The 24,186-nt window shown below is 39.1% G+C and overlaps 1 long non-coding RNA gene across 4 annotated transcripts in view; it reads right to left on the bottom strand.

Annotated features, from left to right (window-relative positions):
- Window positions 1–2,826: 2,826 nt before the first annotated feature.
- LOC139747452 (uncharacterized) overlaps window positions 2,827–24,186 on the bottom strand; it is a 51,421-nt gene continuing 30,061 nt past the window's right edge. For 2 of the 4 annotated variants that reach the window (XR_011712396.1, XR_011712397.1), the window contains exons 2-3: window positions 15,121–15,278; window positions 2,827–11,640 (exon numbers count right to left, since the gene is read on the bottom strand). This is a non-coding gene — a long non-coding RNA (uncharacterized lncRNA). The remainder of the gene's footprint in view (window positions 11,641–15,120; window positions 15,279–24,186) is intronic. The other 2 variants (XR_011712394.1, XR_011712395.1) reach the window with 1 other exon arrangement.

Raw genomic sequence — 24,186 nt, 5'->3', positions numbered from 1 at the left:
TTGTTTACTTCCACCTTGTTCCATGTACCTATGATTGTTTACCTCCACCTTGTTCCTTGTATCTATGACTGTTTCCCTCCATCTTGTTCCCTGTACCTATGACTGTGTACCTCCACTTTGTTCCCTGTACCTATAACTGTTTACCTCCACTTTGTTCCCTGTTCCTATGACTGTTTACCTCCACCTTATTCCCTGTACCTTTGACTGTTTACCTCCACTTTGTTCCCTGTACCAATGATTGTTTACTTCCACCTTGTTCCATGTATCTATGATTGTTTACCTCCACCTTGTTCCTTGTATCTATGACTGTTTCCCTCCATCTTGTTCCCTGTACCTATGACTGTTTACCTCCACCCTGTTCCCTGTACCTATGGCTGTTTACCTCCACTTTGTTCCCTTTACCTATGACTGCTTACCTCCTCCTTATTCCATACACCTATGACTGTTTACCTCCACTTTGTTCCCTGTACCTATGATCGTGTACCTCCACTTTGTTCTCTGTACCTATGACTTTACCTCCACTTTGTTCCCTGTTCCTATGACTGTTTACCTCCACTTTGTTCCTGTATCCATGATTGCTTACCTCCACCTTGTTCCATATACCTATGACTGTTTACCTCCACTCTGTTGCCTGTACCTATGATCGTGTACCTCCACTTTGTTCCCTGTACCTATGACTGTTTACCTTCACTTTCTTCCCTGTACCTATGATTGTTTACCTCCACCTTGTTCCCTGTACCTACGACTGTTTACCTCCATCTTGTTCCCTGTATCTCCCGTTGCCTTCATGAATGTTGCACATATTGTGACGGAAGCAAAACAGAATATGATTGACTACAACTAAATTCAAACACCAGCAGACCACTGGGTAGTAACAAGGCTGTTTAATTTCAGAGGAATAAATCAGAGGAGGTGCAAATAATCCCAGTATTGGATTTCAAGTGAAATATCTAACAAGTGTATGTCTGGTCCTCCTTTCCTGTATATACGTATGTCTGGTGCTCCTTACATTTATAAACATATGTCTGGTACTCCTTACATGTATAAACGTAGGTCTGGAGCTCCTTACATGTATAAACGTATGTCTGGTGCTTTTTACATATATAAACATATGTCTGGTGCTCCTTACACATATGAATGTATGTCTGCTGCTCCTTACATGTATAAACGTATGTCTGGTAATTCTTACATGTATAAACATATATCTGGTGCTCCTTACATGTATAAACGTATGTGTGGTGCCGCTTACATGTATAAATGTATGTTTGGTGCTCCTTACATGTATAAACATATGTCTGGTGCTCCTTATATGTCTGATAATCTTCATGCCTCATCTAAGGCATCAAGATTTACCCAGGGTTTATATTCATTTCTACCACTGTAATAAGACGAATCTAAGTTTAAGTACCTCTTTAGATCGGCATTGTGGAAGGCATAATATAATGATTTTAAATAACTGTGTTAGATCACTACTCAACCTGTCATTTTTGAAGCTAAACAAACTCAATAAATAAATAAACTCAATAAATAAGCTGGATTGTCACGCGAGGACCAACTTGGTAACTGTGTGTACTGTTTCTATTATGTGTTTCCTCAAGTTGTTAGGGGACACAGATACTAGCCACTTGTACATAGTCAGTGTAATGGCCAGTGTAACAAATCCTTCCAATGAATACAAGAATTTTGCTTGTCTTGGTACAGCTTCTGTGCACGGCTTGACTTCACCAGGCATTATTACGACAGTTTCTTCAAAAACCTTGTGTGACACAAGAGAATTCACATCACAGTTTGACCTCTCATTTGTACTACCAGTATGTTCAACTTTGCAATGATCAATATGAGGTTATACTTGTCACCTGTTAATGCAGTCCATCAGCTTGTCTATGATTGTTCTAGTTCATCTTCTGTTATATATTCATCTCAACAATATCCTATGACCTACGAATATAGAGACCTTAAAGTAACACAGGTAACTGACTACCACCAGAAACACAAGGTAACTGACCCAATCGGTTAAAATTTTTTCCATTCCATCCTTCCACCTCCAATTTGGTCTCTTGGTTCTCCTCATTCCCTTCACTTCTGACATGTATATCCTCTTTGTTAACCTTTCCTCACTCATTCTCCCCACATGTCCATGCCACTCTAACAATACATATGAACATTACATATGACCATGTAGGAGGGTGAAAGGTGTGCTTGGGATAGAATGAATTGGATGAGTTTGTATACCATGACTGACTTGCTGTCAGTTGACTGTGATGCATCCCGGGCAACCCATGGAAAGGTGTGTGGTACCTGGTTGTGGACAGGGAGCTGTGGTTTTGCTGCAATACACATGAAAGATAAAGAATGGATGTGAGTGGCTTCAGCATTTCTTCTTGTGTTCCTGGTGCTACCTCTCTAACATGGGACACGGCAGTCAAGTATGAAAAAAATATACACACGTTCTTAAATACCAAATAGTACGTAATAGTAAATTGGATAAAGGGACTAAAGACATAAACAGGATGCTTCGATGAAGTAATAAAGAGACAAATAGTAGCAATGATTTTTAACTTCAAAAATTTAGATTTAAAAAGAAATTAGCTAGTGCAGAATGCAGATGAGCTCAGCAGATTGCAAGTACTGTACTGGTAATACCATTTGCATAAAAGACCATGAAAAATTCAACCTTAGGGTTTATATAAATAGTACAGAAATAATGTCAACTAGGTGTCGAAAGAAGCTACCTTATAAGAGTACAAGAAACCTACTACAGTTTCTTATTTCACGTTAGTATTATAAAGCTCATTACACAGTTTGAATCACAAAAAAACTCAGTTATGGAAGGAGAAGTTTCATTCATCATTTTGAAATTTGAAGGAGAAAAATAATTGTTTTTACAACTGGAACATTTAGTAAGCAGAGAGAACAAAAAAAACATAAACTTACATCAATGGCATACCAAAATATAAACATGAAATACAAGTGTCATTCTAAATCAATTTCAACAAGTGAGTATGATATAAATAAAGGTATGGGAGAGCAGATAAAATCAAATAAACTCAACCTTTATCTGAATTAAGTTTTAAACACACCATGTTTTAAACAACACAGCAGGCCAGTCACCATATACAAATAACCAACACTTTAAATATGGGCCTCTCACTTATGGCTAACATTTATCACTAATTAAAGCAATACATTACCGATGCAGTCATTCTAGATATAGGAATTGTCTTCCACAAAATTATCTCTGCACATAAATAGTAATGCAAACTGATTTTAAATAAAAACCATACAGGCATTATCATTTTCAACTGGTGGTAGGCTTTTGTCCCAGAACCTATCCCAAGTGATGGATTCTTGGAAACTCAAAGGAATATTTTTCTCATATTCTGATAGTGGCAGTAAATAGAACTCCCAGATTACAAAAAAAAAAAAAAAGTACAGAAATCATTTGGTTGCAGTTCATACTACTGCTGTTAGGTGCCCAAAAGAGTGCACTTTTCTTGCTTCTATTACAACAATAAAAAGTGCATACCAGTGCTTGAGTAATGGCATATCAATTCATACTAATACCCATTTTGAATAAAATGGAATTTTGTGAGATACATTCCATGAATCCTCATCTACTCTTTCAGCAAAGTGACACTGAGCTTTTTTTTTCAATATCTTGAGGATAATTAGCTTATATAACGGAAAAAATAACTGATGCACTTATAGACCCATACAAAGGGAGGCAGTGGAAAACACTGACATTAATATTTATATTCCAAAACATCCTGTAGCATTTCTGAAAGTGGAAATCTCTATTTGTACAGGTCACAGTGAAAGAGAAAAACAATTATGCACTATAAAAGTACCGACTGCAGTCAAAGGCCAAAAGAGGAAAAGGATGGAGCTGACAGTATTCTCCCTAAACACACTAAAGATAATATACGTTTTCAGGGGACCAATAATTTTGTTTATTGTCTGTAGTAAAATTCACTACTTCATTGTTTGATAAATTGTAGAATGGCTGAGTTTTGTTGATCATCATATATATATATATATACACTTACTAGTGGAGGGATATCTTTCATTTTCAACACGGAAAATAACTATCAGAACCCCTTTGAAGTTGTTACTGACATCAATCTCAACATTTACTGATAATCAGAGACAATTCTGGCCCATTTTCCATCTTTCATGCAACTGATTCTGCACCATTACAAATTTTCAATTTCACTTCCTCAGCCTGCCTAACTTCACAAATATTGAGACATCAAATGGTCCTCACAGTTTTGTTAGCAGGCCATCATTTTATCGTGCTGACCACTGCCATGGAAGGAAGTGTGGTATGTCTCACCATTCTCATTGTTAAAGTCTTGATCAGAGTAGATGCAAGTGAAAGGCTTCGCTCCTCTGTGGAGTTCCATGTGCCACAGTAAACTACTCTTTCAGGAATAGAATTTTTGGTAATGTTGTCAATCATATAATGTCTCTCCTGTAAGAACATCAATAAGCTGCACTAGTCTCCTTCCAATAAGATGTCTTTTGGCACTTTGAACATTCATATGAATTATCTCCAGTGCTGCACTAAAGTTACCCTTTCAGAGATCCTTTCTGGACTTTGAAAATTCAAATGGATTCCCTCCCATACCAACAGTCATAAGTCGAACTAAATCACTCCTCATTGAGGTTTTTTGGTACTGAACATTCATATGGAATCTCTCCTGTATGAATTGTTATGTGCTGCAGTAGAGTACCCTCCTGGGAGGTGTTTTGAAAACAGCACCTAGTAATTGGCGACTGGGATCCTCTGTCCAGGTAAGACTACTGCCCTTGCACAGTATCAGAAATGTCATTAATGTGTAACACAGCCAGCTTACACTATGCTGTTTGTAATCCTTCCCAAGCCTGGGTTTTGTGTTTTGCTCTCTTGCCTCACCTACATGTGGGCTGCTGGCACCCAACCCACAAACTCAAAACTTCTCCATTTTTTAAACACATTATTCACAAAACCCTTTACTCTCCAACTGTTTTCCCTTCCTTTCTTGAAGAAATATCATAACACAATTTTATTCAAACTCTCCAAGGAATCAGAAAAGCACCACTGGTCAAGGTGAATTGATCAGGTCTTGTGGTCCCTTTGACCAAAATAAAAAACTGAAGCCTACTTAACCCTTTAGACACAGCTCCTAAACTTAGCTCTTTCTCTGTTCATTCTGCAACATTCAGTCTCAAATTTGATCTTCTCTCTGTTGTAACAACACCATCTCTCCACTTCCTTTCCAGATCTTTTCTCTGAAACTCAGCTATCCACAGCTGCTTCCTGTCTACACTAACAGATCTCAAATTTTGATCATGGTTTCCACTCTGAGAATAGCATTTCCACCTACTTGTTTACCATGTGGATCTTGATTCCCCTTATCTAATGCTAACTAGTTTAAAATCTCTACCCTTTCTGACTTTGCTTTTATGTTTTGTGTATTTCCCCTTAAATTTCTGAGTGTAGAACTCTTCTTTCCTGCCATGAAGTATTGCTCTCTATACATCCATGTGCTGAAAACTTCCATACATGGAATTTTAGTGTACTTCAAAAAGAGTGTTTAAGTTCTAAGATGATCCTCGCAAAGTATCCTTCCTTAACTCTTTTACTGCACTGTTCAGATATACGTAAATAAACATTTATAACCACTGACTGCAAGTCAGATTTACCTCAAGTTAATAGTTTCCCTGTACTGCAACATTCAGATAAACCATCCTTTATGTACTTGCATTGTAAGAATCCCCATGCATGTTGTCATCTCTGTTCTATACTGTGAAACATATATATTCTAATGACTCAGCCAATTGACATCATATAAACAAAGTTTGAAAATATATTTTTCAAGAAATCTGTTTAGAGCATTTCACAATTTGCACAAAATTTTAAATGTAATTACCATAATGTAAAGTACTATCTATGAAAATAAACATCAGGTAAAAACAAGGACTAATTTTTCATTAGAAAATTGCCAACTAAGCAGAAACTCATAAGGACTATATAGACAACTTTCTATAAATTGAATATTATCTAAACAATTTCTTTATATTTTGTAATAATTTTGGCCTGTTACTGGCTGTTTTCCCTATATTTGTCATTAAAAAAACTTTTTTTCTAATTTTCCTTAATTTACTGATCAAATCATTATCTTTTACAATCCACAACAGGTTTTAGAGAATACAGTATTACTGTCAGATACAAAAAACAGAGCCTCTTTCAGTATTGATACAATTTGTCACATTCAAACTTTCATTTTTGGCAGATAATTGCCACGTTTCAGGAATCAGCCTGAAAATCAAGTGCACAGTGAAAGGATTAAAGAACCAGATGAGCAAATAAACCAAGTTCCTGATCATCATTACCACTCTTTCAACACATTCAGCATCTTTTTTTTACTTATGAACCCTCTCACTATACATGCACTATTTCTGTCCCATTATGATCCTTGAATCAAAGTCTCATTACCATATCTTCTAAATGAGCATGCCCAACTTCTCTCTTTCCACAGATGCCAACTTGGTGACCTTGTGAGCTCAGCAGTCATCTTTGCACTTCTTATCTACTGGCTTCTCTGGGACCGATATCACTGTGCTTGCCAAGATGTCTCATGAGCTAATATACAGCACAGGTTACCTGGGCTGGGACGCAGTTCTACTTCCCATCTTCCAATAAAACTTTCTTCCCAAATCATGGTTTGATTGCTCTTATTCCGATACCTGTCACATCAGGGACAGAGTGAACTGGACCATGAAAATCTGCCCTTTACCTCAACCCACTCCACTTTTAATTCTCCTAATAATCACTGCAAAGCTGTTCTTCATAAAGTCAAGTATACTTTCATAAAAAGAGTGCTGACTTGACTTCTTCTCCAGACAAATATCTCTGGTCAAAACAAAAATATCTCCAATAACTTCTGTTTCAACCTTTCTTCAATCCTGATCGATCTACAGTTAACATTCCAATACTAAATCACTCTTTTTGGTATCTATTTTCTTCTCATTCAACTTTAAATGATTCTGTTTCGAATCCCTCTGCCCCATATCTTTCCACTGAACCTAAGCCATCTCCAAAATTCTCTCAGCTCCACGTGAACAAGGCATATGGCATACCTCCTTGTGTCCTAAAGGAGTGTGTTTCTGAACTACCTCTAATTCTTGCTTATATATTTCACTTCTAAAGACCCAGACCTTTCCTTCCTCTTGGAAGTATGCCTTGGTGCAGCCCATCTATGTCCCCACAACTCTCACTTCTATTATCTCTAAAGTCTTTGAAACTTTCTTTAAATTCACTTTCTCAATACAGATTTCACAGTCTACTGGGGGTAATCTGTTTTATGTAATGAACTTCTGGTCCTCCTCTCTCAGGGATAAATCTTTTCTTTACAAACTCCTGTGCTTTCCATTCTTCTGCTTCTCTCTATTATCCAATGCATAGTTTCTTCTTCAGCCATTATATTGCAATATATGTTGATAAAGTGTCTTCCTTCCATCCTATCAACAATGGTGTTCCTCAGAGTTCTGTTCTATTGCTTATCTTTTAATTCCCTCTCATTTATTTCTAACCCTATTCACTCTTAATATGATGATTCCACTTTACATAGTCCACCTCACCTTCCCTTCCCTCTTTCTAATACTCTCTTCTCTGTACTGAACATATTTCCTCTTGTTTCAGACCTGTGCAGTATCTAAGAGTGGGAAGAAAGTAACCCAGTTTAATCTAATCTACATTATAAAAAGGTGGTCTTGTCTATTTTACACCTGTAGACATGCCAGATAAATTGCTAAACATACAATGACTAATCTCTATACACAGTTGCCAATGGTTCATTCACTTCTACTGCAGTACAGATATTGTTGGCTGCTGGGGGTGATATATCTTTTGAGAAATATGTTGCAGGTGAGTGGGAAGGTTGTGCCAGCAATCTGGGAAGTATGAAGAGAAAAATGGCAGTGGTTAGTGGTCATATCTGAAGAAACAATGAGGAAGTTGCAAGATGCACAATGGCAAACCAGCAAAATTCATTCATTTACATAACCTGATAGAAACTGCTGGCTTTTACATTTTCAGGAAAATGTAAAACTGGTGAGTGGGAACGTTTTACCAGCAATATGGAAGGCATGAGGAGGAAAATGGCAGAGGGGAGTGGTTATGTCACTGAACATTGTCATTCTGCCATTCTCTTATGTTATGGGATTATCTGCTCAGTGTTAGCCTGAGTCCAAAGGTCAATGACCAACTGGTCAATGTCGGCATTCAACTAAACCTTTGGAGTATACGTAATGTAATTTCTGACCCTCTACTGGGGCTAGCAGACAGGGGCCTAGAGGGCCCACGTTTCATAGCAGTACTAAAAAGTAATTCCTCCCTAAATCCTTCACGTCTCTCTGTTCTGCATCAAAACTGGGCATAACCATATCCTCCATTCTAACCTGGAAATCCTACAAAGCAAAACTTACGTCCACTTCCCAAAATGTAGGCACTGTTGTGTAGGTGCTGTAATCAGTGTTCTTGTGAGCTGTTATTTCAAATCTCCAAGGGCTTTTTTCATCTTAACATAAAGTACTGCTCACACATCTAAGCTGGTTCTTCTACCTCTTCTTCCACCTTACCCATAAACCAGAGTGGAATAAAAAACTCGTCTCATTCATGCTCATGGTACTACCTCTCTTTAACCACCCCTATCAGCACATCATTATTTTGCTCTTCTTTCTCTGGTCTACATGTATTATTTTGGCTAATTTCTTATGAAATGTCTGCACCTGTTCCTGAACCAAGACTTGGACCCAAGGCATAAATCTGACTGCTGCTTCCCACAGTTTGTGAGTGGAAAACAGCCCTTGCAGGAATGACTAATGATACCCCCTTCTTCACTTGTACAGCTAAGCTTTGGAATTCCCTCCCTCCTTTCATCTTTCCCACTTCCTATAATCTTTCTTCTTCTAAGTCAGGTCTACAAAAGTCTGAAGAGCCCTATAAATTTCTTGTATTTTTGCTCTAACTTTATTCCTTTAAACTGAGATGGTCTTTCATTTGGGCATGTTTTGCTTATGCCATATATATTCCCATGGCTTCTCTCCACTACAAATAATCATGTCATGTACCAAACAGTTTTCATGGGAATAGGTCATTTGGCATTATGGTTTCATATAAAAAGTCATGCCTGCATGAATACTCATGTGCTGTACTAACCTAGCCATCGAGAGAAAGGTCTTTTGGCAATCTGGATATTCTATGACTTCTCTGTAGCATGCATAGTCATGTGCTGCACTAAATTTCCCTTCCTGGAGAAGGTCTTGTGACAATATGAGCATTCATATGGCTTCTCTCCAGTATGAACAGTCATATGCTTCACTAAATAACTCTTCCTGGAGAAGGTCCTCTGGCACTGTGAACATTTATGTGGCTTCTCTCCGGTATGAATAATCTTATGTTTCACTAAATCACCCCTCATGGAGAAGGACTTTTGGCAATGTGAACATTCATGTGGCTTCTCTCCTGTATGAATAAACATGTGCTGCACTAAATTACCCTTCTGAGAAAAGGTCTTTTGACAATATAAACATTCATACGGCTTCTTTCCAGTATGAATAGTCATGTGCTGCACTAAGGCACTCTTTCTGGAGAAGGTCTTTTGACATTGTGAACACTCATGTGGCTTTTCTCCTATATGAGCAGACCTGTGCTTCACTACATCACCTTTGCAAATGAAGGTCTCTGGGCAATGTGAACATTCAAGTGGCTTATCTCCTGTATGAATAATCATGTGCTGCACAAAATCATCCTTATGGTAAAAAGTCTTTTGACAATGCGAGCATTCATATGACTTCTCTTGCTTCTCTTCAGAATGAATAGTCATGTGCCGCACTAAGTCACTTTTCCTGGAGAAGGTCTTTCTGCATAGTGAACATTCATGTGGCTTGTCTCCTGTATGAATAGCCATGTGTCGCACTACACTACTCTTCTGGGAGAAGGTGTTTTGGCAATGTGAACATTCATATGGCTTCTTTCCAGTATGAATAATCATGTGCCGCAATAAATCACTCTTCCTAGAGAAGCTCTTTTTGCACTGTGAACAATCATATGGCTTCTCTCCTGTATGAACAGTCATGTGCTGCAATAAGTGACTCTTATGAAAGAATGACTTTTGGCAGTGAGAACATTCAAACTGTTTCTCTCTTGTATGTACAGTCATATGCAACAATAAATAACTCATATGAGAAAAGGTCTTTTGGCATAGTGAGCATTCAAACAGTTTCTTACCTGTGTCATCTATCATGTGTCTTCCAAGGTTAAAATGTTCAGTAAAGCTTTCCTTGTACAGTGAACACCTGAGAGATTTTTCACCCATGATGAAATTTTTTGTCAAATATCCTGTTACAAAGTTACACCACTCATTTACTCTCTATAATGCTATCCAGTAAAATAACATCAAAGTCCTCACTGCAGCCCCTGAAAACCACAGATGTTTAGGGAGAGTACATCTGGGGTAAAGTGAATGACCCTGACTGGCATGCTTTACAAGATGTATATAGAATGATTGGCATGCCAAGAGTACCAGCCTCCTCTCAAACTTTCTCTAAGTAATCCAAGGTCAACTGCAGCAAGACGAATCATTCACAACCCATGAATGTCGGAGATTGTGGCTGTAGTTGGTCTTGCATCTCATTTTCTCCCTAACCCCTCAACCTTAAATGTAAAACTACATCCTTCAACTTACAATAACCCACTAGCTTGTCAAGTATCTTGTATTGCAGTCTGTATGCCTCTCAATTTAAGTTCTCAATACTACAAGTAAATACAAAAGTAAAATCTCTGCATGCACTCTCAGCTGACTGCTTCTTTTCTTGCACTGCAAGTCTGCTACTTATGTCTGTTCTCGACCATTGTCAACAATAACTGATGTATTGAAAGGTTGATTTTAACATTAACAACTGAACATTTTTCTTACAAATGCAGGGTCTTACAATCAACTTTAGAAGCAGATACATATCTTTATCTGAGACCATAAATGATTAGCCCGGGCAAGGACTTTTGAAAGTTAATTTAGCTCTGGGAGCAATTCATGAGCATTATACTGTACAGTAGTTAATTGTAATAATCTAAGTATAGAGATGACTTCTCAAAACTATACAAACTGTGATGAACATCTCAGTACTTGTAAATATTGAACAGTTCGATTTCTCTTATTAACTATAGCTTTTACCATAAAGAAATGTACCTAAGTTTACTGATAAATGTCAAGAAAAGTTTAATCATACTAAACATCAACACTGGTCCTTCTCATGAGCAGCAAAACCTTTTCTTCACATTCTTTTGACTATCTTATTATCATTGTTTCACTTCATGCCACTGTCACTTAACTGTTGTTATCAATGCTGTTCCTATTGCCCCTATTGTAAGTGTTGCTATACACTCTTACAGTCCTTAATGTTCTCCAGCTATTTTTAATGTTGCTGTTACTCTAACCATTAGAACCTTCTTTAATTATGCTATTTTCTTTGTAGCTAATGTTGTTGTTGTAAGGCTTATCATACAGCTAACTGTTATGTTTCATTCTTGTGGCAACCTGTCATTCAGGGAAGCTTGGAGGCATGTATCACATTCTTGTGCTGCATGTAGACAGACAGCTGTCAATGAGAGGATGGTAAATATTAGCATTAAATGTTAAAGGTAATACCAAGAACCTTTGTATCAATCATAAAATTTCTACATGAGGTCAACATAAAGTGCTGCAATAAACTATTGTTAATGTGGTCAGTTGCAAGGATCATGTGTAATGGTGTTTTGTTGGGAGGCTGGGCTGTGATGTGAACAGCCACTCAGTTTGTCATTTGTCTGTCTACATTAGTGGAAAATGTAGCAATGGTAGTACATTCATGAGTTTGTCTGGTACATTTTAACTAGAATATTGAAGATTGGGATAATCTTGGCTGCGAGGGAAAGTTAGGTAAGGTTTCCATTGGTACTCTTAATTTTTGATATGTTTCATCTGAATCTACATTAATGAGCCCTAAACTTCCCTGATCTTCAAAACTCTCACCATTTTCACCTTGGTTGATTTAGTAGAACTCAAAATATTGCAATGAAACACACTCCTCTGCTCATACCTTATTATTCACACACTACTACATTCAAAGCAAATAGTGGAAGAGCTAAACTGATAAAATGTCAATAAGACTTGTTGGTGGCAATTTATGCTGCTTTCTAATATTCTGCAACAGCATGGGAGGAAGGAGTGCAAATGACTGGGAGATGTACAAGAAAGGGCAACAAGTGACACAAGGTCAAGAGGAAGATGTAGCAGCTGAGAAAAAAAAACACATGGACAAATGAGAGTTGGGGTTCATGATATCAGTAAACCTCAAGAAGAATAAGATGCTTTGGAGGAGGTTCATGGTGTGAGAAAAACAAGAGAGCAAATGGAAACATCAATGAGAAAGGTAAATGGGAAAGCAGTAACAGATAGGATGAGATGAGGGGGTAATGGAGTGAGTACTCTGAAAGACTGCTGAATGTGTGATGATAGGGTGAAAGATAATGGGCATGTGAATTGGGAGGTAGCAAAGTGAGAAAGCCATGGAAAATGGTTTGAAGAGGAAGGGGGCAATGAAAGCTTTCCATAAGAATAAATTTTGTAATACAGCTGAAGTGATTGGTACTGCATTGAATTTCTGGAGAAACTGAAAGACTGTTTTGGTGACTGGTTAGTTAGGATTTTCTAAGCATGCATGGGTCATGCTGAGGGGTATGAGGATTAGTGGAATGCATGTATAGTGCCACTATATAAAAGCAAGGGGGATAAAGATGACAGTTCAAGCTACATAGGTATGAGTTTGTTGAGTATGCCTGATAAGTTGCATGGGAGAGTAGTGATTAAGAGGATAAGGGAATATATATAGCATGAGACTGGGAAGGAACACTGTGGTTTCAGAGATAGAAGAGGATATGTGGATCACATGTCTGCTTTGAAGAATGTGTGTAAGAAATACTTAGAGAAAAAGAAGGATTTGTAAGTGGTATTTATCGATCTAAAGACAGTTTATGACAGGGATGGCAGAGATGCCTTGTGGAAGGTCTTAAGAACATGCATCCTTATGAGTAAGAGGAGAGGAAATCGAGTGGTTCTAGGTGAATGCTGGTCCATGACAGGGGTGTACGATGCCACTATGGCTGATATATACGTTTATAGATGAGGTGATGTGGGAGGTAAATGCAAGGGTTTTGAAGAGAGGAGCAAGTATGCAGTCTGTAGGGGATGACAGGACCTGGGAGGTGAGTCAGTTTTTGTTTGCTGATGACACAGCACTGGTGGCAGACTCAAGTGAGAAACTGCAGAAGTTGGTGACTCAGTTTGGGAGTGAGGGTGAAAGGAGGAAGTTGAGAGTAAAAAATGAATAGCAGCAAGATTATTAGCTTTAGCAGGGCAGAGAAACAGGTTGGTTGGGGTGCAATCTGCATGGAGAAAGTTTGGAAAAGGTAAAGTGTTTTAGATACCCAGGAGTGGAACCATGGGAGCAGGTGTCATTGGGTGTGTGAGGGGCCGAAGGTTCTAAGAGCACTGGGGAATGTATGGAAAGAGAATTTGTTATCTGGGAGGGTGAAAATGAGTATGTCTGAAGGTATAGTAGTCCCAACAGTATTCTATGGATGCAGGGAATGAGTTATTGGAGGGCAACATGTGGTGTGAGGTGGTTTAGCTCAAGTAAGTAATAACAGGGTAGCAGAGAGGTGTGGTAATAAGAAGAGTGTGGTTGAAGGAGATAAAGAGTGTGTGCTGAAACAGTCTGATAATATGGAGAGAATGAGTAAGGAGAAGGTAATAAAGAGGATCTGTGAGTTCAAAGTGGAGGGGACAAGGAGAAAGGAGAGACCAAACTAGAGATGGAAGGATAATGTGAAAAAAATTTTGAGTGACCAGGGCCTGAAAATGAAGGTGGATACAAGGCATGCATGGGATTGAGAGAATTGGAATGAACTGGTATACAGCAGTTGATGTTGCTGTTAATGGATTGAATCAGAACACACGAAGCAGCCAGGCAAAACTACAGCAAGGTCTGTGAGACCTGGTTGTGGATATAGGCCTCTGGTTTCAATGCAATGTACATGACAGCTAGAAAATGGAAATGAGTGAATTCGGCCTTTCTTCGTCTGTTCCTAGTGCTACTTCACTAACATGGGAAACAGCAGACAAGCATGAAAGAAGAAAGTAAATCACTATAGACTGTGGAGGGCTTTGAAGATTAAAGAAACTGTAGGGATAGATCACGTAAAATACGTGAAAAATAACTTAAACTCTGCAAAGCTTATTCTTGAAAACCTCAACTAACTTCTCCTACCAGCCAAGAATGATCATATATATCTTACTCTCCTTATTTTCAAATAATATGTATCTTACTTTCACTGGTACACCAAGTATTGCTTAAGAGAGCAAGAGATTCTAATAAAAGTCAAGGTTTGTGCCATTATTCTTTTTATTGCATTTAACTTGAAAAAACTGCTGTCAATACATTCGTTACAATTAGTACAGCAGATCTACTAATCTGGAGTATTAGTTTATGATCTGCAATGATAAGTGTATTGATGGGAAGAAAGTGCAGATCAGGGAAAATGTGGGGTTCTGAAAGTTGAACTCTGCTAAGTACAGTCCCTAGTTAAAATAAGGCTTCCTTGCATGAAGTTCTATTTGCATAACATATCCTATTACTTCCTTATAGTGTGGATATTGCATGTTTGGCACATTGGTTTAGACTTAAAAGTCAGATGATATGTTTTTCCACTTCAGTTACTCCATCATATTGAAAATGGAGGAATGGAACTTTTGCTTGCTGTCCCTGTGTTTAGTGATACCTTTGTTTTCTATTCTGGGTGATATTTTTCTTGTACCAGTAACTAACCATGGGTCCAAAGTTGTTACAGGAACAAAAGAGGCATATTCTTATTTGGAAGCAAGAAAATATGTCTACATGCAAGATTTCATAGTGTACTGGCAGAGCTAAGTTCAAATTCAAGACTTTCTTTTTTTTTACCTTTTACTGTCAACTCTCTGCAACTGATACCCTAATCAAGAATGAGGTGCTGAACAACCCTGGTGAACAACTGGTGAATACCTGATGATATCTTCAGGGGTCTTTTACTCCTCAGCCTTGGCTGGGCCTGTGCTGCTGGGTGAGGCCTGCAGGTCCTTATAGCTCCCACAGCCTGGCTGGTCTGGTGGTACTTGTTCAGGTCACTCTTAAACTTCTCTACAGTGCATCCCATAGCATTTCTGAAGATACAAAGCAAGGTGTTGAAGAGTCCTGCACCCCAGATGTTTACGGTGTTCTCTCTCTTTTGTGCATACTACACCTTTGCATTTCAGAGGTATTTCATAAACTCTTCTAGGCCTGTCATGGCAGTTGGTGTTACTACCAAATGTAAGATGAGAATTTTTAGTTACAGATGATGATATGTTTTTCCTATCTGCATTCCAGGGAAAACAGCCTCAGAAATTTTGGCTCTACAGTAATTCAGTTCATTTACCCCACTGATATGGGGGCCATGAAAGATCTCTAAACACTTTCTAATTCTGTAATTTTGCCTGCCTTGTAAGGAAATGTTAGAACACAGCAATATTCATTTCATAAGGGGATTAGCACTTTGATTATTAACATCGTTGGTTTTACTTCTCATGTCTTGAAAGTCCACATGATCCATCCTAACATCCTTCTGTAGGAGGAAAATGGTGCTTTGCTGTGATTGCTGATGGTTAAGTCATTAGGTATTATTACTAAGGTCTTTCACATTATTCAACGTTTTATTCAACGTTTTATTCAACGTTTTATTCAACATCTGTATCTGTCCAATATTCTGTATCATTTATGATGTCTTCATTTTCCCTATTCTGGAGAAGTTGAAAAGCATGTTCTCGGTTGCCCAATCAAAGACTTCATTTTGTACCCACCCTTTCAGCATCCTCTATTAATCCGATTTTCATATTTATTTTTGTAGCATCTGCGAGGGATGATATGAAAATGTGGCTCACAATTTGTCAATGTTGGGTATAAGAATGAAGAACAACAGGGATGATAGTACAGTTCCCTAAGGGACTGTGCTTTTCACTTTGAAGGCACTGGAGATGGTATGTTTTAAAATGATATGTTGTATATCAATTTGCTAAGTTTTCCAGTTATTCCCATCTTTCGCATTTTATGCGTATGACACCATGGTCAAATTTGCTCAATGCTTTTCCAAAGTCTGTATTAACCATGTAAGCATATCATTTGTTTTCTAGAGGTCCAAGCAACTGAGAGAGACTAGATCTTCCCACCATGAAACCATTGTCCACGATTATGCAAACTGCTCTGTTTTAAATATCAAGTCAGTTTGCCTCTTATGACTCTTTTAAAGATTTCAATGATATCCAGTGTTAATGCTATCATTCAATAGTTTTTAGGACTGTTTTCCTTCCATCTTTGTGGAGTGGGGCAATGTAAGTTGGTTTCACACTCTCAGGAATGATGTCTGAATTCAGACTTTCTCTCCAGAGGTTATTTAGTGCTCATGCTACAGGTATTTTGCATTTCTTTACTGAGTTACCTAGGGCTGAGTGCATAAGCATACTCTTAATGGCCCTCTCAACATCACGTGTTACGATGCTGTGACGTGCAACAAATATTCCTTTTTCATACCTGATCACCATTTCCCACATTAGAGAAATACTATCAGGAACAGTTGAAGAAAGGCCACATTTACTTATATTCATTCCATAGCTGTCATGTGAAATACACCAAAACCAAAGCTTCCTATCCTCAACCAGAAACAAATGATTTTTCCATGGTTTACCCCAGATGCTTCACATGCCCTGGCTCAGTCCATTGACAGAACATCAAACCCAGTACACCAATTTGTTCCAATTAACTGGCACATCTCTCAAACTCCTGCATTTTCAAACCCTAATTACTCAAAATCTTTTTCATTCAATCCTTCCATCATTAATTTGGTCTCTCTATTCTCCTTTTCCCTCCCCTTCTGACAAAATATATCTTTTTTGTCAACCTTCTTCACTTATTCTCCTTACGTCCAAACCATTTCAGCATGCAAAGCAACTGGGGTAAGCCATGGAAAGATCAGTGGGCCCTACCTATGGATAGGACACTATGGTTTCGGTGCATTACAAATGACAGCTGGAGAATGGATGTGAGAGGATATGGCCTTTCTTCACCTGTTCATGCCACTACCTCGCTAAGGTGGGAAAAAGAAATAAAGTTTGAAAAAAATTTTTCTCATACCTGATTGCCATTACCCATATTAGTGAGGTAATGCCAGGACAAAGAAATAGCCTTCCATTGAAATAAAAAATATATACTGATGATTAACTAGATGGAATGATGAATGAGGCTCCAGGACCCATCAACTTCACAGTCAGGGAACAGATCCTGAGGATGTAATCAAAAATGCATTTGGATGCTTTGATGAGAACAACCAAGGTTACATCAATGAAGAGTACCTAAGAGAACTCCTTGTATCCATGGGTGATCATGAAGATGATGAAATGTACCGTGAGGCTCCAATAAAGAATTCAATGTTTGATCATGTGGAATTCACTCGTATCTTGAAGCATGGTGCTAAAGATCTAGAAGACCAGTGATGAGCCAATGAATTGGATTTCTGCATAAGTGATTAACTGAATCTACTGGCAGGTGTTTATTTGAAAAAAGAAATCAATGTTGATTTGGGTAATTTTCAAAACTCCTAGTGCCTTGTTTGCCAAAACTTAGAATTACTGTTGGTAGTATACTAAGCTTTAGCATGGACAACTTGTAGTTTTCTGTTAATTACTTAATAGTAATCCAGCTTACATTTTGTAAAGAGAAGATAATTGTATTTACTCATGTTTATAAAGCATTTGATGGTTGAAACATTGGTACATAACTCAAGAGGTGTAAAAAAAGTTTTAAGTAGTTGAAAGTTTTATATATTGTCAAAGAGCTTGCAGTGCTTTAAAAGGAATAGAACTGGACAGATGCAGGGTCGTAATATAGCTATAGATATGTAATAGGATCTTTGTTCATTGTTTTTACAGAACATTTGAAAATGCTGGCCTGTTACGAAAGATATGAAATCAAATACTGAACTCTGGGACTCATACCAAGTGATCTGGAAACAAAAATATATCTAAGTTTTGTATCAAAGATTTTATTGATAATTCTTTCAAAGCAGCCTTTTGACTTTTAAAGAAATGATATTCAGAAACAAGACATAATTTCATTTAAAGTATATGCAGTATAAGGACTGATTATTGGCACAATTGGGGACAGGGGATAGGGGAGAAAGAATACTTCTCATGTATTCCCTGCATGTCATAAAAGTCAACTCAAAAAGGAGGGAGTGGGGAGCTGGAAATCCTACCCTCTTGTTTTTTAATAATTTTCCAAAAGAAGTAACAGAAACGGGGGGCAGGTGAGGATATTCCCTCAAAGGCCCAGTCCTGTTCTTAACACTACCTTGCTAGCACAGGAAATAGAGAATAGTATGAAAGAAAGAAACATATACATATAAATATATATATATATATATACATATATATATATATATATATATATATATATATATATATATATATATATATATGAGAGTTGGGGTGAGAGACTATCAGTAAATTTTAGGGAGAATAAAAAGATGTTCTGGAAGGAGGTAAATAGGGTGCGTAAGACAAGGGAGCAAATGGGAACTTCAGTGAAGGGCATAAATGGGGAGGTGATAACAAGTAGCGGTGATGTGAGAAGGAGATGGAATGAGTATTTTGAAGGTTTGTTGAATGTGTCTGATGACAGAGTGGCAGATATAGGGTGTTTTGGTCGAGGTGGTGTGCAAAGTGAGAGGGTTAGGGAAAATGATTTGGTAAACAGAGAAGAGGTAGTAAAAGCTTTGCGGAAGATGAAAGCCGGCAAGGCAGCAGGTTTGGATGGTATTGCAGTGGAATTTATTAAGAAAGGGGGTGACTGTATTGTTGACTGGTTGGTAAGGTTATTTAATGTATGTATGACTCATGGTGAGGTGCCTGAGGATTGGCGGAATGCGTGCATAGTGCCATTGTACAAAGGCAAAGGGGATAAGAGTGAGTGCTCAAATTACAGAGGTATAAGTTTGTTGAGTATTCCTGGTAAATTATATGGGAGGGTATTGATTGAGAGGGTGAAGGCATGTACAGAGCATCAGATTGGGGAAGAGCAGTGCGGTTTCAGAAGTGGTAGAGGATGTGTGGATCAGGTGTTTGCTTTGAAGAATGTATGTGAGAAATACTTAGAAAAGCAAATGGATTTGTATGTAGCATTTATGGATCTGGAGAAGGCATATGATAGAGTTGATAGAGATGCTCTGTGGAAGGTATTAAGAATATATGGTGTGGGAGGCAAGTTGTTAGAAGCAGTGAAAAGTTTTTATCGAGGATGTAAGGCATGTGTACGTGTAGGAAGAGAGGAAAGTGATTGGTTCTCAGTGAATGTAGGTTTGCGGCAGGGGTGTGTGATGTCTCCATGGTTGTTTAATTTGTTTATGGATGGGGTTGTAAAGGAGGTAAATGCAAGAGTCCTGGAAAGAGGGGCAAGTATGAAGTCTGTTGGGGATGAGAGAGCTTGGGAAGTGAGTCAATTGTTGTTCGCTGATGATACAGCGCTGGTGGCTGATTCATGTGAGAAACTGCAGAAGCTGGTGACTGAGTTTGGTAAAGTGTGTGGAAGAAGAAAGTTGAGAGTAAATGTGAATAAGAGCAAGGTTATTAGGTACAGTAGGGGTGAAGGTCAAGTCAATTGGGAGGTGAGTTTGAATGGAGAAAAACTGGAGGAAGTGAAGTGTTTTAGATATCTGGGAGTGGATCTGTCAGCGGATGGAACCATGGAAGCGGAAGTGGATCATAGGGTGGGGGAGGGGGCGAAAATTTTGGGAGCCTTGAAAAATGTGTGGAAGTCGAGAACATTATCTCGGAAAGCAAAAATGGGTATGTTTGAGGGAATAGTGGTTCCAACAATGCTGTATGGTTGCGAGGCGTGGGCTATGGATAGAGATGTGCGCAGGAGGATGGATGTGCTGGAAATGAGATGTTTGAGGACAATGTGTGGTGTGAGGTGGTTTGATCGAGTAAGTAACGTAAGGGTAAGAGAGATGTGTGGAAATAAAAAGAGCGTGGTCGAGAGAGCAGAAGAGGGTGTTTTGAAATGGTTTGGGCACATGGAGAGAATGAGTGAGGAGAGATTGACCAAGAGGATATATGTGTCGGAGGTGGAGGGAACGAGGAGAAGAGGGAGACCAAATTGGAGGTGGAAAGATGGAGTGAAAAAGATTTTGTGTGATCGGGGCCTGAACATGCAGGAGGGTGAAAGGAGGGCAAGAAATAGAGTGAATTGGAGTCATGTGGTATACAGGGGTTGACGTGCTGTCAGTGGATTGAAGCAAGGCATGTGAAGCGTCTGGGGTAAACCATGGAAAGCTGTGTAGGTATGTATATTTGCGTGTCTGGACGTGTGTATGTACATGTGTATGGGGGGGGGGGGTTGGGCCATTTCTTTCGTCTGTTTCCTTGCGCTACCTCGCAAACGCGGGAGACAGCGACAAAGTATAAAAAAAAAAAAAAAATATATATATATATATATATATATCATCCCTGGGGATAGGGGAGAAAGAATACTTCCCACGTATTCCCTGCGTGTCGTAGAAGGCGACTAAAAGGGAAGGGAGCGAGGGGGCTGGAAATCCTCCCCTCTCTCTTTTTTTTTTTTTTTTTTTCCCCAAAAGAAGGAACAGAGAAGAGGGCCAGGTGAGGATATTCCCTCAAAGGCCCAGTCCTCTGTTCTTAACGCTACCTCGCTATCGCGGGAAATAGCGAATAGTATGAAAAAAAAAAAAAAAATATATATATATATATATATATATGTTTCTTTCGTCTGTTTCCTTGCGCTGCCTTGCAAATGCGGGAGACAGCGACAAAGCAAAAAAAAAAAATATATATATATATATATATATATATATATATATATATATATATATATATATATATATATATATATCCCTGGGGATAGGGGAGAAAGAATAATTCCCACGTATTCCCTGCGTGTCGTAGAAGGCGACTAAAAGGGAAGGGAGCGGGGGGGCTGGAAATCCTCCCCTCTCGTTTTTTTTTAATTTTCCAAAAGAAGGAACAGAGAAGGGGGCCAGGTGAGGATATTCCCTCAAAGGCCCAGTCCACTGTTCTTAACGCTACCTCGCTATCGCGGGAAATGGCGAATAGTATGAAAAAAAAAAAAAAATATATATATATATATATATATATATATAGAGATGCTCTGTGGAAGGTACTAAGAATATATGGTGTGGGAGGCAAGTTGTTAGAAGCAGTGAAAAGTTTTTATCGAGGATGTAAGGCATGTGTACGTGTAGGAAGAGAGGAAAGTGATTGGTTCTCAGTGAATGTAGGTTTGCGGCAGGGGTGTGTGATGTCTCCATGGTTGTTTAATTTGTTTATGGATGGGGTTGTTAGGGAGGTAAATGCAAGAGTCCTGGAAAGAGGGGCAAGTATGAAGTGTGTTGGGGATGAGAGAGCTTGGGAAGTGAGTCAGTTGTTGTTCGCTGATGATACAGCGCTGGTGGCTGATTCATGTGAGAAACTGCAGAAGCTGGTGACTGAGTTTGGTAAAGTGTGTGGAAGAAGAAAGTTAAGAGTAAATGTGAATAAGAGCAAGGTTATTTGGTACAGTAGGGGTGAGGGTCAAGTCAATTGGGAGGTGAGTTTGAATGGAGAAAAACTGGAGGAAGTGAAGTGTTTTAGATATCTGGGAGTGGATCTGTCAGCGGATGGAACCATGGAAGCGGAAGTGGATCATAGGGTGGGGGAGGGGGCGAAAATTTTGGGAGCCTTGAAAAATGTGTGGAAGTCGAGAACATTATCTCGGAAAGCAAAAATGGGTATGTTTGAAGGAATAGTGGTTCCAACAATGTTGTATGGTTGCGAGGCGTGGGCTATGGATAGAGATGTGCGCAGGAGGATGGATGTGCTGGAAATGAGATGTTTGAGGACAATGTGTGGTGTGAGGTGGTTTGATCGAGTAAGTAACGTAAGGGTAAGAGAGATGTGTGGAAATAAAAAGAGCGTGGTTGAGAGAGCAGAAGAGGGTGTTTTGAAATGGTTTGGGCACATGGAGAGAATGAGTGAGGAAAGATTGACCAAGAGGATATATGTGTCGGAGGTGGAGGGAACGAGGAGAAGAGGGAGACCAAATTGGAGGTGGAAAGATGGAGTGAAAAAGATTTTGTGTGATCGGGGCCTGAACATGCAGGAGGGTGAAAGGAGGGCAAGGAATAGAGTGAATTGGAGCGATGTGGTATACAGGGGTTGACGTGCTGTCAGTGGATTGAATCAAGGCATGTGAAGCGTCTGGGGTAAACCATGGAAAGCTGTGTAGGTATGTATATTTGCGTGTCTGGACGTATGTACATGTGTATGGGGGGGGGGGGGGTTGGGCCATTTCTTTCGTCTGTTTCCTTGCGCTACCTCGCAAACGCGGGAGACAGCGACAAAGTATAAAAAAAAAAAAAAAATATATATATATATATATATATATATATATATATATATATATATATATATATATATATATATATATATATATATCCCTTATTCCTGGGGATAGGGGAGAAAGAATACTTCCCACGTATTCCCTGCGTGTCGTAGAAGGCGACTAAAAGGGGAGGGAGCGGGTGGCTGGAAATCCTCCCCTCTCGTTTTTTTTTTTTTTTTTTTTTTAATTTTCCAAAGGAAGGAACAGAGAGGGGGGGCCAGGTGAGGATATTCCCTCCAAGGCCCAGTCCTCTGTTGATAACGCTACCTCGCTAATGCGGGAAATGGCGAATAGTACGAAAGAAAGAAAAAGAAAAATATATATCCCTGGGGATAGGGGAGAAAGAATACTTCCCATGTATTCCCTGCGTGTCGTAGAAGGCGACTAAAAGGGAAGGGAGCTGGGGGCTGGAAATCCTCCCCTCTTGTATTTTTTTTTTTCCCAAAGAAGGAACAGAGAAGGGGGCCAGATGAGGATATTCCCTCAAAGGCCCAGTCCTCTGTTCTTAACGCTACCTCGCTAATGTGGGAAATGGCGAATAGTATGAAAGAAAGAAATATATATATATATATATATATATATATATATATATATATATATATATATATATATATATACATACATCAGCGAACAACAACCGACTCACTTCCCAAGCTCTCTCATCCACAACAGACTTCATACTTGCCACTCTTTCCAAAACTCTTGCATTCACCTCCCTCCCTGAGAAACTGCAGAAGCTGGTGACTGAGTTTGGTAAAGTATGTGAAAGAAGAAAGTTAAGAGTAAATGTGAATAAGAGCAAGGTTATTAGGTACAGTAGGGTTGAGGGTCAAGTCAATTGGGAGGTAAGTTTGAATGGAGAAAAACTGGAGGAAGTAAAGTGCTTTAGATATCAGGGAGTGGATCTGGCATCGGATGGAACCATGGAAGCAGAAGTTAATCATAGGGTGGGGGAGGGGGCGAAAATCCTGGGAGCCTTGAAGAATGTGTGGAAGTCGAGAACATTATCCCGGAAAGCAAAAATGGGTATGTTTGAAGGAATAGTGGTTCCAACAATGTTGTATGGTTGCCAGGCGTAAGCTATGGATAGAGTTGTGCATAGGAGAGTGGATGTGCTGGAAATGAGATGTTTGAGGACGTGTGGTGTGAGGTGGTTTGATCAAGTAAGTAATGTAAGGGTAAGAGACATGTGTGGAAATAAAAAGAGCGTGGTTGAGAGAGCAGAAGAGGGTGTTTTGAAATGGTTTGGGCACATGGAGAGAATGAGTGAGGAAATATTGACCAAGACGATATATGTATCGGAAGTGGAGGGAACGAGGAGAAGTGGGAGACCAAATTGGAGGTAGAAAGATGGAGTGAAAAAGATTTTGTGTGATCGGGGCCTGAACATGCAGGAGGGTGAAAGGAGGGCAAGGAATAGAGTGAATTGGATCGATGTGGTATACCGGGGTTGACGTGCTGTCAGTGGATTGAATCAGGGCATGTAAAGTGTCTGGGGTAAACCATGGCAAGTTGTGTGGGGCCTGGATGTGGAAAGGGAGCTGTGGTTTCGGGCATTATTGCGTGGCAGCTAGAGACTGAGTG

This window comes from Panulirus ornatus, chromosome 68 (genome assembly GCF_036320965.1).
Source record: "Panulirus ornatus isolate Po-2019 chromosome 68, ASM3632096v1, whole genome shotgun sequence".
In the NCBI taxonomy this organism is placed as follows: Eukaryota; Metazoa; Arthropoda; class Malacostraca; order Decapoda; family Palinuridae; genus Panulirus; species Panulirus ornatus.
Note: the sequence above shows the minus strand (reverse complement) of the source record. Positions and strands in the feature narration are given on the sequence as shown.